The sequence below is a fragment of the Elephantulus edwardii genome, unplaced genomic scaffold (assembly GCF_000299155.1).
Source record: "Elephantulus edwardii isolate Elephantulus edwardi_28Jun2011 unplaced genomic scaffold, EleEdw1.0 scaffold00048, whole genome shotgun sequence".
Classification (NCBI taxonomy): domain Eukaryota; kingdom Metazoa; phylum Chordata; class Mammalia; order Macroscelidea; family Macroscelididae; genus Elephantulus; species Elephantulus edwardii.
This window is the reverse complement of record NW_006399798.1, coordinates 3,512,865-3,527,181: the sequence shown is the minus strand read 5'-3', so window position 1 is coordinate 3,527,181 and position 14,317 is coordinate 3,512,865. Positions and strand designations below refer to the sequence as shown.

Below are 14,317 nucleotides of genomic sequence, written 5' to 3'. Positions count from 1 at the left end.
TGTTTGTCATTGTACAATACATCTTTTGATTTCCTGACTAGTGATGCCAAAAGTGTTGTTTGTGAAACCAAGCAAGATGAAATCAACAATCTCAATCTCTGCTCCGTTCATCATTAAGCTGGCAACTGGCCCAGTGGTGAAAATCTTCATTCTCTTGATGTTAAATTTTAATCCATATTGAAGACCACAGTCCTTAACCTTCTGCAGCAAACATCTCATGTCCTCTTCAGTTTCAGCAAGCAAGGTTGTGTCATCTGTATAATGCAGGTTGTTGATGAATCTTCCTCCAATCCTGATACCATAGTCCCCTTCATAAAGTCCAGCCTCTTGAATGATCTGTTTGTTCTGCATAAAGACTGAAAAGGTATGGAGATAGGATGCATCCCTGACACACACCTTTCCTGAACCTGAACCATGCAGTGTTTCCCTGCTCTGTCTGACTACTGCTTCCTCGTCCAAGTATAGGTTTGCACGAGCACAATCAAGTGTTCTGGGATTCCCATTCTTCTCAAGGTCAGCCACAGTCTGTTGTGATCCACACAGGCAAATGCCTCTGCGCAGTCAATGAAACACAGCGAGGCATTCCTCTGGTACTCTCTGCTTTCAGCCAAGATCCATCTAATGTTTTCTATAATGTCCCTAGTACCATGGCCTCTTCTAAACCCAGCCTGCACCTCTGGTAGTTCTCTGCCGATGTACAATTTCAGTCATTTCTGGATGATCTTCAGCTGGGTCTGGAATGGAGTCCTGCTGGCATAACGCGGACCCTATCAGGTTGATAACTGAAGGTCAGTGGTTCCAAGTTGCTCCGTAAGAAAAAGATGGGTAGTTTCCTCCAATAAAGATTTAGAGTTTTAGATACTTGATGGAGGGTCACAATGAGTTGGTATCAATGACTATGGGTTTTTAAACAAAACTAAGAAAGCTATGATGCCAACTGATGAGACAGACACCTTGAAGAGCTGGTCTCTTTGTACAGAACATCAAGGTTCACTGCTGGTACCATTCAGACTGACTTAAAACAACAAAATCAAACAGTCTTACATAGCCAGACAGAGAGTCTTAGGCCTAAAAAAATACAGACATGGGTGTACTAAAAACAGACCATGTATCGTATTAAACAGTTAGAAAACGGTCTGGGAACCCCATTCAAAACTAAATTCCTAAAGTCATTAGCTCTTCATATAGCTGGGGGGGAACCAACCCTGCAAATAAGTCCTCATCCTTTTGCACTGCCCTTTCCTGTCTGCCATGTGACCCCAACAGGACGGAGAGCCAGCCTGGAGAAAGTGTGCCTTAATTCTTCTTTTAAGCTTGTCCACTGTACAGGGAGAAACCACCTTTACTATCCAAGCAGTGTGGACCACAGGAGGGAAAGACAGCCATTCACACTAAGACCCCTGGGTGACGTACAGCTCCTGATGCCCCTGCCAGGCGCCCAGACCTGACCTCTCCACTCTGAGGGCCTGCGCCTGCAGGTACAGAGCAGAAAGGGCAGCACGATGCGCCTCCAGGGAGAGGAGGCCGCCGCAGGTGTGGGGTCACAGGAAGGCAGACACACAGAGGCAGGGTTCTCCTTGCGAGTGCCATGAGGGCACAATCGCAGGCGGTTGCGCCCTGAAATCCCTAGAAGGACAGACTCACCTTTCTTCTGTGGAGCCCAGGCTCTCAATTTCATTAGCGACCTCTGCTATCTCATCCTTCAGCCTCTGCAAAGCCAACAGTCCACAGTTAGCAGGAGGAGACGGCACAGACCTTCCCGAAGTCTTCCCCTAACTCCCACTAACCCGGACACGACACAAATGAGGAAAAGGGAATCATCCAGAACGTATCAACCACGAGAAGGTGCCTGGTTAGCATAACTGTTTATACAGTTCCCTGCAGATACGAAGCAGTCCAGTCAGACCGGCCCAACAGCTGACCGGAGGCAGGTTTGCAGAGACTGTAATCTAACGGGAGGAGACTGCCCATCCTTCTCCTAATTCCTTACCACTCAGGCTGCCAGAGTGCTCTATTCAAGGAATTACAAAGGTGAAAAGACAGAGCTTCTGACATCACGGGATTTACGGTTTAGGAAAGCAAACGGCAATTATACACAGTGTCAGCGGAAAAGATCCTCCAGTCCACGGACTCGCACAGGAGTTCACGAGGGGCTGCACCCCGGCAGCCTGTCCGGCACAGACACAGGGTTCAGCGGGGTTTGGCTCTGCTGTACAGGGGCTGCTAGGAGTCCCTTAACCCAATGGCACCTAACTAACAACAACAGAAATGGATATTCAGCTAAAACAAAAAAAGGCTGCCTTCGTGCAGTCTGTAGGACCAAAGCTGCCTTCTACAGAAGACACCTGACAGAAGGGCCGGCTGAACTACGCGGCCTCCACGGACGCTGAGCCAGCACTGCCGCTTAGTGGCCAGTGAGGGAATGTGGGGCCAGGCCAAGGCCCTCCACTGTCGCCTGGCTTCCCCACGCAGGCTTTCCTCAGAACAGAATCACATCAGGAAAAAAAAATTAAAGATACACAGACGAGAGAGAGACAGACAGACAGAGAGAGAGACAGACAGAGAGAGAGAGAAAGAGAGACACAGAAAGAGAAAGAGAGAGAGAGAGAGACAGAGAGACAGACAGACAGACAGACAGAGAGAGAGAGAGAGAAAGAGACTCCCAGGCAGTCCTCCTCCTCCACAGTACTGCTAGGTGGTCAAGGGCTGCCCCTCCCTGAGCGCTCGAGGTTTTATCAAGAATTCCAGAACACATCTGCTGCACTAAGGGTCAGGATAAGTCAACTAACAAGTCTGTAACTTATCCCCTGTAAAGTCTGGCAGGTCTGAAACGGAGTTTAGAAAAATATTAAGTTACTGCTGCTGGAACATGTAGGGACCGCTGTAAATCAAGTTATTTACTCATGACAACAACCTCAGAGGTGAAGCAATGGAGACCAACAGTGCCTCTCAGTGGTCACTGGGCGGCAAGGATCCTGAGCCCCCAGCGTGCTCTGCACCGGCGCCGCTCGGGGACCGCAGAGACGAGACGCAGGAGGCACGAGCTCTGCTTCCAAGCTGCTGGACAACTGGCCAGCTGCAGCTCCTCGGAGCTCACACTGTCATGGAAGCAGAGGTGGTCACCAGCCCCAGCCGGGCTGGCGGCGGCACGGAGGGCGGCTCAGGTCTCCCACGGGTGGACTGTGCCCAGTCAGCTGTGGGGAAGCCCAGGGCCCTGCCGTCCACCCACCTGTATGTCGGCCAGCAGCTCCTGCTTCCGCCTCCGGATGTTCTCCAACTCTTGCCTCTCCTCTGGTGTCAGGTCACTGGGAACTGCAACAAGAGAGGCGCGTTAGCAAGCACGCCTTCCTCCCACCAGAAACACAGGGGACCAGCTTCAGAGACCAGCGACAGCCAGGAGGCTGTGCGTGCTCGGACATGGCCGCAGCTGGGAGGGCCGGGCAGGACGGGGCCACTGTGACTAGACACACACAGCGCCCAACAATCGCGACTCCCCACCAGGATCACCAAGGAAAAGCTCTCAGGAAAGAACACCTGGAAGGGAGGGGGGGAGACCACCTGGGCTCGAGTGAGACCTCCCTCCTTGGCCAGTGCCCTCCTCGCCGGGGGAGGCCCGGGACTGCCTCACAGAGCCCAGCTCTACGGGGAGGCGAGTTACCCACACGTTCCAGGAGACCAAGAACAGCCTGCCCGTTCCGCGGGGGAAGGAGAATGCACACTGACAGAGAGAAATCTAGAAGGCTCTGCGCCAAGCTTAGCTCGGCCCTGGAACGTGAGGACCCTTCTTTCACGCCTTAACCCCCAACACACACAGTTGGAACAATGGTCTCTGGTGAGTTCCTGCGTTCAGCTGAGTGACTCCGTTCACGGTCTCCCTGTGAGAAGAACGCAGCCCAGGGGCTCTGCTCTCCTGCTCACGGCCAGAGTGAGGGGCCTTCTTTGTCCAGCGAGCTGAGTCGGAGCGCACCTGTGATGGCGGACCACTAGCCCCAAGCAGGCCCCGGTGATGCACCTGAGACGTGAGCAAGTACCCAAGACGGAGACACACACCAGACCTTGTCCTAGCGAAGGAAAACGTCACTGATGTTATATACGGATTAGACACTGGAGGGAGCCCTGCCTGGGGGGGAGCACTGGCCAAGTCAAAAGGTCCAGAGTTCGACCACCACCAGCAGGTTCCTCAGGACAAAAGACCTGGAGACGTGCTCTCACAAAAACTACGGGCAAATTTCAGAGGCCAGTGACTGCAATTGAGGAAGGGGAGCTGCGAGAAAAGTGGCCCACCTCAAAGAATGCAATCATTATCACCAACTAAGTGCCGTCAAATAAAGTACCGCTCATGCCACCTATGGACACCAGACCCTGCCCTGCCCTGCGCCCTCAGTGGCCTCCTGTCACACCAGAGCCCAGTTACAGTGACTGTGTCAGTCCTCCTTGCTGAAGGTCCACCCCCACAACCTTCCCAAGCACGATGTCTTTCTCCAAGGATTATTTCTCAACAAAATACAAGTAGAAATGGTGTGTTTTGCGTTGTGTATTCTCAAAAAATTAAAGGAGAAGAAATTATAGACAAGAAAACTGTCGGAGACCACTCCACTCTGTCACATAAGGTCCCTACAAGTCAGGATCGACTCAATGCCCCCCCACACACAGATGGAGCCAGTGATAATTAGTGCATCAGATTACAGAAAACGATGGTTTTATCCAAGTTCACAGGGACTGCTATTAGCGGACACTGCCTTTGCAGCTCACCCTGTTTCTACCCAACAGTGCAGGGCAGGGGTGTCACCACATCACACCTGTCACCTGTACAGGAGGTCGTCCCCGCCACACTGAGCAGCTTTCACTACCCTGGCATTTCACAATCTGAGAGTGGAGGTGTTAGGCCACAAACAAGCCTCCACAGGAGTGAAGACCCCTGGGAAAAACTCATTCTCCCTCTCGCCAGCTTCCCCTGAGCCGTCTCCAGAAAGTGCCCACAAAGCTTGTCCGAGACTCAGAAGTGCACGTCTCAAAGCCCTGTCCTCTATCCTCCACCTCAGAGGCTGCAGCTCCTCATGGGAAATGGACTGATGGTTCGAAGTCTGAGTCCTTCTCTAGAGACTGGAAAACTTCCTTCTCTGTGAACCCCAGGACTCCAGAAGAACCCTCAAAGCCCACGTGGGTTCTCCTCTCTAGGGGACCCTCAGCCGTGTCTCCTGCAGATGCTGGCTCCTCTTAACCACTAAGGGGCTGGGTGAAAAGCCCAGGAGCCACCTGGGCTGACAAACTGACCCTTCTAGACAAAGCCACTCTGAGCCCAGCCTGAACGTCACTGACAAATCCCAACCTGAGAGAAAGTGCTCCAAAGAGGCCACTTCAATACCAGAAAAATACCAGACTATCCCACGACCTCAGGGCACCCTCGGGGCCTCAGTGCTCACCTGTACCCACCTTCCTCATCTCCAAAAAAAAAAGTTGGGACACTCTTACAAAAGACTTGAAAATAAGAATAAAAGCAACTTTAAAAAAAAACCAATTAATGGAAATCTTGAATTAATTTTTAAAAAAATTATTATTTTTTTAATCTCAGAGAGATTAAAGTAAAGATTTAGGCAGCAAGAACTGGAGAAGACCGTCCACATCTCCAGTGTTCCCGAGGTGGTGGGGCCCTGACTACCCAATGAGAAGCCATCTGGCCCCACATTTTTCAGAGATGCTGGAAGGCCACAACTCAAGTCTCCTGATACGGAAGGAAGACGTGGCTACAGGGAACTGAGAACAACCCACAGCTGTTTCACACACACGCAGGCCACACCTACCCACACGGCCACTGCCACATACACGCACAAGGGTCATACACTCACACTCAGGGCCTCATGCCTACAGGACTGCACACTTACAGTGGCACTCACACAGGTCTCACGCCCACATGGCCACAGACGAGGACGGGACATTGACATAGCTTGGTAGGAGACAGGACCCTAAGAATACCCTCACAAAAAAGGAAACAGAGTCCAAACACAAGAACCAACAAGGAAGCAGTACAGACATCTGTACTGAAGATAGTATTTGATGTTCTCTCAATGAGAACAGGAGGCCGCTGGAAACAAGAAAAACCAAAGGAAACCATGCCATCAAGGAGGAAGGTCACAGAGCAGGCCGTCCTGGGAGCAGAAGGTCCACTCGATCATGATGCTGGGCACAGTGTCCTCTGAGCGGGAAGGACCCACACTTGGCCCAAGCTGAGTCCCCGTCACCCTGTTCCAGGGCTGCCTGCTGGCCTCTGTCAGAACCAGCCCAGGTTGAAGAACATCAAGTGTGTTGTCTACTCTGATCTGCACGTGGGAGGCAGGAACGGGCCTGAGTGGAGGAAAGAGTGCTCAGGAAGTCAGGAGGGATTGTCAGAAGACAGATGATGGAAGAGAAATGGATGTCTTAAATATACTAATGGAGGTTTCCTTTTTTTTTTTTTTTACATTAACACTTTATTTCCTGTTTTTGAATGTAGAGTTAAAAGGCATCAACATACAGATATTCCAATGGTTCTTTACACATTTTCTCTCCTATCTAAAGTCAGGGATTTTTTTTTTAAACTATGAGATGAAGAAAATCATCCCATTCAAATGGCAACACCTCTCAAGACTGTTTCCAAGGAGAAAACAGAGGAACCCAAAATCGCGACAAAGCGGTCCAAAGGGACAGGCAGGAGCGGTGAAAGAGGACTGTGCCTTCATGCACCTCCAGAGAAGTCAGGAGATTATCCTGCATGTGGACCGAATGGCCACAGACATCAGAAGATTCAACATGAACTGGGCAGTGCCTACTAGAAGATCCAAACCCAGAAAAAGTTCATTTGAGGAGAGGGGTCTAGGAAGAATGGGAGGTAACGGGCTTAAGAACTCCAGAGTTGCTCTGCCTTTTTAAAATTTAAACACACACACACCCCTCCATCCCCCACGCCAAATCCGTGTATTTACTACTGACATTTACAAATGGGCCAGGGGTTAATAAGGGGAGCTCTGGTGGCCTAGTGGCAAGATGCTGCACTGCAGTCCCAGAGGCGCACGGTTCAAATCCACCAGATGCTCTGCTGGGAAAGGAGGGACAATCTCCTCCTGTACCAGTCAGATCCGATTTGACGGTACACACACACACACACACACACACTAATAATAATAATAAATAGAAAACAACAACAACAACAACAACAACAACAAATGGGCCAGGGCAGAAGGAGACTTGTTCTGGGAGGGGACTCTCACCTACTTCATATGCCAGTGTTGGGGGAAAGGTGACATCCGCACACGGACAGGGCTTGTATCTGTGTCAGTTTTTCTGCACTGCCATCAGGGTTAAACTGGAGCTCAGCCAGATGGCAGAGCAACAAACAACTCTTTCTCATCCAGTGAAGCTGCCCCCACGCGCCTGCACAGGTCAAGGAGGTGGGGGTCCTGGTCTCTTTAAGAGCACCATCTCTAGGGAGGGCAGCAGATTCACTGTGGTGCCCCTGCCACCGGCCTGAGCACAAAAGGGGTGGGGAAATAGCTTCCCACGGGCAGCTGTGGTGTTGGAGAAGAACACTGAACATCCCATGGACGGCCAAAAGAGCAAATAAACAGATCCTGGAGAGGGTGCAGCCGGAGTGCTCTTTGGAGGCAAGGACGATGAGGCTTTGCCTCACATACTCTGGGCATGCTGCTAGGAGAGACAATTCCTTGGAGAGGGACATGATGCTGGGAAGGGTGGAGGGTCGGTGAAGGAGAGGAAGACCCTCAACCAGGTGGAATGACACGGTGACTGCTGCAGTGGGCTCTACTGTGTCAGGAATTGCAAAGATGGCACAGGACAAGACAGGGTTCATAGGGTCAACGGCACCTGACACATCAACAATGGGCAGGCGGTCACCCCTCCAACCTGTTCAAGAGAAGGCAGACCCCAAGATGGGTCGAAGGAATTCCTCCTGCAAAGGGTCATTTCCAAGGTCTCCTGCTTACAGCCAAGGGGGCAGCCTAGCCCTTCCTCTCCAGAGTGCCTTCAAGCACAAGGGGCCTTTGTGCTGGTGGGCGCAGCGGAGCCACGCGAGGGCAGCTGTCGGCTCTTTATTTGGCTGAGGCCCTGCAGCTTTGAGCAGCAGCCCCGGACACAGTGTGCACAGGGCATACAAAGGAGGACTGTCTCAAAGGGCCGCATCCCCGCGCTCTTCCAAGGCACTGTGCAAAAGCACATGGTGGGCTTCTGTCCTCCAAGCCTGGCCGCCACAGAGCCCGAGGCACAGCCGCTGGGCTCTGGGGGAGAGGCTTCTGCTCTGCAGCAGCGCCAGAGAAGACAACCCTCGTGGTCACAGACCCATGAAGCACCCCTGAGACACTGGCCTAGGGGCCTAGTGGCAAGAAGCTGTGCTGCAACCCCGAAGGCAGTGGTTTGAACCCACCAGCTGCTCCAAGGGATAACAATGGGCTTTCCCCTCCTGTGCGATTAACCCCTGAAAACCTGCTGTGGGGTCAGCCATGGGTCGGTTCCGACACAACAGTGCACAAGAACAAGACAGTACCTTAGCCACCCTCCAGGCCACAGAAGCCTCTGCTTAGAGGGGATTAAATCAGACTTCCCACCATGATGCCCTTAGCTGACCTCCAGTGGTTAAAGGGACCATGCTGGGCTCATAACAGCAGGGAAGCACTTAGCCAGTGGCAAGGAAGTGGAAGGAAGTGTGGGAAGGTTATACTGAAGGCAAAGACTCAAAGGCAAAGCCAAATCCAGAAACTTCCCATGTGTGAAGCCCAGGAATTGCCATCGCTAGTGTGGGTTGGATCTCTGTCTTGCTTTGAATCCTCTGACCGTCAGCAAATCCCTGAACACCTGATTTGTGCTCATGCGAAACCTACACTTGGACCAGGAGACAGTCATCAGAAGAGGGCAAGGAAACGGCATGGTTCAAAATCAGAAAAGGTGCATCAGGGATGTGTTCTGTCTCCACACCTTTTCAATCTGTGTGCAGAGCAGATTATTTGGGAGGCTAGACTTTAAAAGGAGGAATGTGACATCAGGATTGGAGGAAGACTCATCAAAAACCTGCTTTATGCAGATGACACACCTTGCTTGCCGAAACTGAGAAGGATCCGAAGTGCTTGCTGCAAACTGGAGTCTTCAATATGAACTGAAGTTCAACATCAAGAAGACAAAGATTCCCACCACTGGGTCAACTGGCAGCACCGCAACAGATGGAGAAGAGATTGAGGTTGGTAACAATTTCACCTTGCTCAGCTCCATAATCAAGAAATCAAAAGATGAAATGCAGTGGGGAAGCCTGCTGTCAGGGACCTCTCCAAATTACTAAAGAGCAATGGTGTCAGGCTAGAAACTAAGGTGCGCCTGATCCAGGCCATGGTCTTCACAATTACCTGCTATGTGTCAGAAAACTACACAATGACTAATAAGGATAGAAAAAGAATTAATTCCTGTGGTGCTGGAGAAGAGTACTGAGCATACCATGGACTGCCAGAACAAACAGATCTGTGCTGGAAAGGATGAAACCAAGTTTCTCCTTGGAGACAAGGATTCTGAAGCTCTGTCTCACATACTTTGGGCACATGGCCAGGAGGGACCAGTGGTTGAGGAAGGACAGTGCAGGAGAGGAAGACCCTAGATGAGATGGATTGACCTAGTAACTGGGATAATGGAGGGGAGATCTATAGAAATCAGTGACATTGGATAGTGCAGGGTTCAAAGCTATCATACACAGGGTTGCCATGAGTGACAGGCACATAACAACAAAGACTCAAAGCAGGGAACAAACCCCCTGTCAGACTGCACCAGTGGAGAGCTCAAACACAGCTGCCCCTTTCCCACCTGCTCCTCTCCCAACCAGCCCTCTCAGAAACCACTGACGAGAAACTACCTGTTCAGGTAACGACCAGACTGCTCCACCTGAAAAGCTTCGATGCAAAGTTCATTGACAGAGGGCTGAGTACATATGAAAGGCTGCACATGTGTTCCTGCCCACACAGGCCGGCACGCACCTGTGTGGACCAACCCTGCACACAATGACCATTCATTTCTCCCTCAAGACCCAAGAGGAAATCCTGGGGACTTGTCATCTGGGAAACCCCAGAAAGAGCACTGGCGAGCGAGGAGCCTCGCTGGGCCTCACGTGTCCCCCATTCGCTGTCAGCCCAGTATGATACCTGGAGAAGAGGTAAAGCACATGACCAGGTGCCCATCAAGCCCAGGGCTCTTTCTGATCTCTGCATGTCTACCTCATCTTCCCTTTCCAATCAATGCCTTTCAACTGTGTTAGCACTGACTTGTTCAAAATATATTGAATCCCCAACAGGTAGAGGGCAGATCATGGCAAAACCGTGTGCAGACCCACCCCAAGGGCACAAACCATATTCTCTGCTTCCTGCTGGGCCCTGCACTTGAGGGTAGGGGTCTGACCCAGCCCACACTTAGCAGCTGAGGGTGCCTCCCTGTGTTAGGTTCTGTCACGTCAACTACGACTCAGGGATCTTAGCAGATCTGAATCTGGCCATGTTCGCAATCTGACATGCTCAAGCTGACTGCTAACAGTTACTCTGTCAATCCAGTTTGTTGGGAATCTTCTCATTTTCTGATCTTCTTACCTTTCCCAGTGTGATGTCCTCTTCCAAGAACGGTCCCTCTTGACAACATGCCCACAGTATGTGAGCCCACGTTTCACCATCCTCGCCTCTCAAGAGGGCCCTGGCTGCCCTTCCTCCGTGACAGAGCCGTTTGCTCCTCTGACGGTTCACGGGATAGTCCGCATTGTGCATCAGCACTGCAATTCAAAGACAGCGATTCTCCTGTCATCTTTATCCACTGTCCAACTTTCAGCTCCATAGGAAGTCACTGAAAATACTGCAGCTTGGTTCAGATGCACCTTAGTCTTTAAACTGGGATCACTGTTCTGTAGCACTCTGGACAGCAGATTTTCCCAATGCAACTTGCCTTTTGACTTCTTGACTACTGTTATTGGGGGCTGTTGTTTGTGGATCCAAGCAAGTTGAAATTGTCAACAACTTCAATATTCCCCATCTATCCTGATGTTGATGCAGTGGTGAGAATTTTTGTTTTCTTGATGATAAGATGTAATTTTGTGCCTCACTTGTTGTTGTTCTTGTTAGGTGCCAATGAGTCAAGTATGACAGTGGCCTTATGAACAACAGACCTGAACCCTGTCCTACCTTGTGCCATCCTCACAATCTTGGGCATATGTGAAACCACTGCTGCAGTCACTGTGTCAATTCATCTGACTCAGAGGTCTCTCTCTTTTGCCAACCTTCAATGTTTTCAAGCCTTATGCCCTTCTCCTAGCAAGCTGCCCAAAGTATAGGAGATGGCACTTTATCAACTTTGCTTCCAAGAAGCTCTCTGGCTGCACCTTCTTCTGTTTGTTCTTTTGGCAGTCTGTGGGATATTTCATTAGGAAAGTCTGCTCTCAGGGACCTCTCCAGAGTACTGAAGAGCAATGATGTCAGTCTGGAGACTAAGGTGCGACTGATTCAGTCCATGGTCTTCACAATTACTTGTTTTGCAACCAAGAGCTGGACAATAACTATGGATAACAGAAGAAGGACTGGTACTTTTGAACTGTGGTGCTAAAGAGAGTGCTGAACATGGTGTGGACAAACAGGAGAACAAACAGGTTCATCCTAGAGAGGGTGAAACCAGGCTGCTCCTTGGAGGCAAGGATTCTGAAGCTCCGTGTGACACAGCCTGGGCATGCTGCAAGGAGGGACCAGTCCCTGCAAGGGACATCATGCTTGGAAGGGTGGAAGGACTGCACAAGAGAGGAAAACCGTCGATGAGATGGACTGATCCAGTCCCTGAGGTGGTGGGAGTAGGTGTGTCAGAGACAGTCAGGTGAAGTGGCTGGTTGTGTGGACTATATTTTTCTTTTTCTCACTTAGAAAGTCAAGTCATTTTCAGTATTCACAAAGCTCAATTCCAGGAGCACATCCAGATTCAGGTCAGACTTTGAAGATAAAACTTTAAGACTAAAACTCAAACGCTGGTAAAAGCCAAGAGACAAAAAAACCCTCAAAGTTGTAACGAGTAAGAGACATGGCTGAGGCTTCCACTGGAGAGAGCAGAGCGTCGCCTGTTAACTGGGCAGTCCTCAGGAAGGGAGACCAGCAGGATGGGGAGAAGAGGTGGGCAGATCTGAGAACACACGTGATGCCAGGGACATGCTGACAAGCTCCTCCAACCTGGGCCGCAGTCTATCAACTCTGGGGACCAATCATTCAGAAAAACCTTTGAAAGCTGGAAATGGTGAACTCCAAAACTTGCCCAACAAGCAAAATTCAAGTATTTTCCACTAAGATGAAGGACATAAAAATGCTGGCAATGCACCCCGTCAGAGGTGCCCTCCAGAGATGCGGGGACAAGGAGCTCACTGGTCTCCTGCCCTTCGCCTCCATAAATCAAATCAGGTTTCATTCTCTCCAACATCAACAGCTTGACTGACCTGACTTAAGACTGACTGAAGGGTTAACCACCAACTCACAGCCTAAGAGGTTTTAAAAACAGTTTGCACACAGACCAGGGCCAAAACGAGCATAATTAGCATGTGGTTAGCATAAATTGGCATTCAAAGAAGAGGTGAGAGGTGCCTTCAAGCAACACGCTTATTCAGACTATTCTAGTTTGTTCTGTGCAAAAATTACCAAGTCAACCACCTACAAGTCAGCAGAGCAAAAATTTCATTAGCATATTCTGCGTTTCTAAGAAAGTTACATTCCAATTTCTGAGCTCAGACACACTTCCCTAACAACTCACCTCCCAAGAGGCTTCATTAAAGCAAAGGAGGGGAGCCACCACTTGTCACGTCCAGGTTGTGCGACCTTGGGCTAATCCCAACTACACTGCAAGCTTCCTCAGGCACAGAACGGCCTCCCCTCTGCCCACCTCCAGGCTGGGAGTGTCCACAAAAAGCTCCTCCAGCGGTCTCCATCGAAAGAAGTCTGTTCTTCTATCTTACCTGTAAGGATCTGTGGTGGCTTAGTGGTAAGGAGCTGCATTCTCTCTCCCCTGAGTCTGAAAACCCTCACCCAACAACAATCTCATCTGGGTGGTGCAGAAGATTAAAGCACTGAGGTTCAAGTCCACCCAGAGGAGCCTTGGGGGGAAGGCCTGGCCATCTACTTTGGAGGAGTCAGCCACTGACAACCCTATGGAGTACTTCTCTATACACTTGGGGGTCATGGCAGCTGGTTGGTTTCCTTTTTCTTACACAGAAGGGAATTAACACTTTTTTAGATAATAGATCCTAGGATTAAACAACTTAGTGTGCATAATGCTATGATTTAACAAATCCCCGGATGGAAACGTCATTTCATGACTGACCAAAAAGAAACCAGGTCAAATGTGACTGGAGTAACAGCAATTCTGTTATAAAACTGTATTCTGAAAAGGTGACTTCTCTCAGCAAAGCCTCTCCAGAACCCGATCTGTCCCATTCTCCACGCTGGGCCTCTGACGGGGCTGCCTGGCGCTTGACCGTTTCCTGGCACGCTCAGGCTCCAATGCCGTCTGAAGGGCTCTGTTTGAAGCAAGCAGCTGCGGACTCCGCTCCCTTTGCACAATCTGGCAGGGACACAGGCAAGGGGCCAGCCGAGGTGGGCTGTGGGCCCTGCAGTGCCCACCTCTCCACTGCTGCTGTGGCCACCACTGGCAGAGGGCACAGCTGTGCTTCCACAACCCTCCAAGTGACTAAGAAGCCAGCCGTGCACTTGGCCCTGCACCCTGCCCTTCCAGGGACCCGGCTTCTGTGCACAGACACCCATCCTCTTAGCAGCTGCTTTCCCTACAATCCTTTCCTGTCCACGCCTGGTTCCAGTTCCAAATCCCTTAAGGAGTAAAGGCCAAAGTCTCGGGGAGGGGAACCCAGAAAAGGGCTCGGGTTGGCTCTGCACTTTCTGCCCATTTCTAACCTCCCAGGAGGCAGACCTCTGGAACTAGAGGAATCACGCTGCCGCTTGAACATCTATGCAGCAGAGCGGGTGGAAAGCACTAGAAGGCGAGCCGGGCCCGGTGCCCAAAGGCAGACATGCAGAGGACCGGCTGCCGCCCGCTTCTGCTTCGGTGGAGAGGCGGTGGGCGGCCGGCACAATGGAGGCGACTGGCCGCGGGCCCTCCCCCGCTCCGGGTGCGGACGTGCCGCCTCTTACCCTGCTGCCCGGGTGTCCTTGCCGACCCCGCGCTGCACCATCAGAGCGGCTGCAGGTCAGCGCGCTGCTCCTCAGAGGCCATGGGGGTCGGGTCCAGCCCCGCGGCCCCGGGCGGCCGCGTGTCCCCACGGCGCGAGGGGGTG

General features: G+C 51.3%; 1 protein-coding gene across 1 annotated transcript in view; it reads right to left on the bottom strand.

Annotated features, from left to right (window-relative positions):
• CYTH1 (cytohesin 1) overlaps nt 1-5,437 on the bottom strand; it is a 26,364-nt gene extending 20,927 nt beyond the window's left edge. The window contains exons 1-3 of the mRNA XM_006886169.1: nt 5,426-5,437; nt 3,230-3,313; nt 1,645-1,709 (exon numbers count right to left, since the gene is read on the bottom strand). The gene's annotated coding sequence lies outside the window, so the exon portion shown is untranslated. The remainder of the gene's footprint in view (nt 1-1,644; nt 1,710-3,229; nt 3,314-5,425) is intronic.
• Nucleotides 5,438-14,317: the final 8,880 nt, after the last annotated feature.